The sequence below is a fragment of the Frankliniella occidentalis genome, unplaced genomic scaffold (assembly GCF_000697945.3).
Source record: "Frankliniella occidentalis isolate FOCC.00 unplaced genomic scaffold, Focc_3.1 Scaffold51, whole genome shotgun sequence".
Lineage (NCBI taxonomy): Eukaryota > Metazoa > Arthropoda > Insecta > Thysanoptera > Thripidae > Frankliniella > Frankliniella occidentalis.
The window spans coordinates 526,440-529,906 of NW_026267181.1; positions in this window are offsets into that span (position 1 = coordinate 526,440).

A 3,467-nucleotide genomic window follows, 5' to 3' on the forward strand; every position below is an offset into this window, starting at 1 on the left:
CATAGTTTTACCGTTATCGCGTTCAAACTTCGCAGGGTAGCCTTTAGGGGCCGTTCACAAATTACGTCACGCATCTGAGGGGAAGGGGAAGAGGGTCTCTGCCCGCGTGACGGTCCTATCCTGAAAGCATTAGAAGGTTAGGTTAGCCGCGTGACGTGGGGGGGGGGGGAGGGAAAACCGCCCGAAATTTGCGAGACGTAATTTGTGAACGGCCCCTACCCAAAACAAAATTTCCAAAACCACGCCGATCGCAGAAATAAAAAGGTGCTAAATTGACCCTTTCCAGGGGGGGGGGGGGGCTAAAGAAATGAGCAGTTAAGTGACTTCATAGGCTAAAAGTTAGCCCTTTCGCCTATTTTTGTTGTGCATTTTACTGGTTGGACTTTAAAACCTTTATTTTTCCAGTGCATTTTTGGGATTATAAAATGCGGCCCCATAATTTTACTTTCATTTTTAAGTTTTAGGGATCAAATTGAACACAAATAAATCCTTCCTCGCCATGTTCAGCTAGCCACAACGCCCCCTACACACTCAGTAGACTGTGCTTATAAAAACATTTAAGAACTGGGAAAATTGTGCCCCTCTGTCATTAGCAAGTACATTGCTAGTTTTGCGTCTTGTTTTAACGGGGCAAACTTTCAGGGAATCTTTAGAAGCATTTTCTCACGAAACATGGAGATTCGTCTGCGGCGGCCGACATTGTGAAGCAGCGAGTGGATCTTCAGAACGAGCGAAAGAGTAAAGCCGAAGGGGGATTGAGCACCAACTCTAAGAAGTCAGGAAAGCTGGTGTGTCCCGACGGTTTCATATCCATCAAGATGGACAGAGAAACTGTGATCAATGCTGCTGTTGCGCACTGTACAGTTGATTGCAAGCCGTTGTCATCCATGGAGGTACTCTTTGATGCGCTCAAAATTCTGTTCATCTAAAAACTTCTGGTTCTGAATATACAAACGTGCCGTTTTATTTTCCAGGGCCTTGGGATGCGATTGTTGCTAGACCGCATACTATCAGCCCTGAATGGCATCAATCCAGAAGAGCCGCTCACTATCAATCGCCACAACATAGGTACGATGATTTCTCCAGGGGCAAACACAATTTACCAAGAAATTCGAAAGCAAGTCAAAGGAAAGTTTGTCTGCCTGAAGATCGACGCGGCCAGCGGCCAGCAGGCTCAGCAGGCGTGCAGTTGGCAAAAATATCCAGTACACTCATGAAGGCAAGCCGTGTCTTCGCCACATTGGAGTGGTGGAGACATTATTTGAGAGCCATACTGCTGACTTCCTACGGGACCTTGTCACCAGCGCCCTCGCCTCGTACGACAGTGCTTCCTCAGCCGAACATCAGATAATGGGGCAAATGTTAAGAAAGCTCTGAGGCTGATGATCAAGGCCGGCGCCGAAGACGAGCCCACGCCTGTCTTCAAGTGCAGGCACTACGATAGTGTTGTGCTGTCTTACGACGAAGATGAAGACGATGTCCCTCTTGCAGAACGATTATTGATTACAGTATTACAGTTTCTACAAAGTGTCATCTTATAGAACCCGTACTTGATTTTGCCTATTTTGTGCCGCGTTGCCAAGTGCAGTTCGGTCGCATATTCGCTAGGCACCTTAACCCGCCACGGTAGGCGACAGCATAGGCAAGCCCGCCCGCACGCCTGCATGCGGTACAGAATAAGAAAATTAAAGTACGATATCTTTATGACACCATGTATATTGCAATGTCACCTTAATTTTTCAATTCAGTACCTAACCTCGTTTGTCATGATCTCTTGCAGGTAAGCGACACATGCGGTCGGAAGAGAAGACCCCGATTCGGATCAAAGCACCGAAGACGAAAGTGACGGCGAGAAGGGCCACGGCGACGGTGGTACTGACACGACGAGCCAACCCTATCTCCAACTACTGACGCAAGCTTATGCCCGGAGTGCATCACAATTGAAGTGGCAATTAGTGCCCTGGGTGTTCCCCTCGTCAGCTGTGCGGCGCACACGCTGCAGCACTGCAGCTCTCTGTCGGCGACGCCCTCAAGCAGACGATGGGAATAGCGAAAATCATCAAGAAGGCAAAAAAGTTGGTGTGGAAGCTACGGCAATTCAAGGCCAAAGGCGCCAAAGGCCTGCGGAAAGCAGGCATAGACGTGGACACTCGGTGGAACTGTATGTACGACATGTTGGAGCGGCTTCTGCACCTAAAGGAAGCAGCTCAAGAGAAGGAGGTGGCTGAAATTTGGAAAAAGGTAACATAGAAAGCAAGGCGACAGTGAGAAATACACAGAAGAAAACATGCTCCCTAGTCCTCACTGCAGAGGATAGGGACAGATCGCTTCTATTTGTGATACTCTTGAGCCAGCTAAGTTGGCCAGTATGAAACTTCAACGGGGGTAGCTCACCGTTGGCGACTTCTATAGTGCGTGGCTAGAGTGTGCAGCTACTTCAAAGAAGAAGACAACTCTGGGCAAAAACCTTGTCAAGTGCATGAAAACCCTCGAAAAAACCTGCTCAGTTCCGACGTTTTCCAGGCAGCACTCTTCATGGACCCCCGCTTCAAGTTGGTGGTGGAGCGCGAACCTACCGCTGTCGTTAAAGCATGGTTGAAGGGGGTGGGGGTAAAGTGAGATTTGCCATTACTCATACTTTTTCAGCCCCTTACACTGTGTGAACGGTTGATCTGACCCCTAAATGTAACTGGCCATTGGATTTCCGACACCTTTAAACCTCTCAGACAACTGGAGATTCAGTTCTAACAACATTTTCTCCTTGAGACAATTGTTTTAGTATTTGTCGGCATTTGGGTCAAAAATCTTGCGCGCACGATTTCTCAGCCAATATTGATTTTAAAAATCCCCCAAAAATCGCACACTTGTAGATTGATAAGGTGAAGAAATTGACCCGCCAGTTTTCAAAATAAATGCTTCCATTTTGAATCACCAAAACAAAAATCATGAATCTCCTTCCTCTTACACGGACGATGGACGGACGGACACGAGAGCGGTTGCATAAGCCCGCTTTAATGCTTTTTTGAAAGCAGAAGGGTGGGCTAAAAATATTAAAGGGGGCTTTTGCAACCACTGTCGTGTCTGTCTGCCTGTCTGTCCGTCGTCCGTGTAAGAGGAAGGAGATGAGCTAGAGGTCTGCAAATTTCAGGGTATCTATGGGGTCACTCCTGGACAACGAAACGCCTGGTGCAAATGGACAACATTCGAGCCAAATATTAAGCCGATAGCTCCAGCTCCAAAACTACGGCCTGGATGTTGCACACCGTTTGCAAAAAGGCATTTCGAGAAAAACGAATTTAAAGTTTTCAGTACCTATGTATAGCGACGAACCAAAAGCCAGGGCAACTAACCGAACTGGTCCTAAAAGATTCCAGGGCTCTAGAGGACTCCTTCCTCGTCGTGTCTTCTGTCCTGAGCGGCCAGGCGAGCCCTAGCGTTCCAGCCACCCGGCCACCCGCAGCACGTTT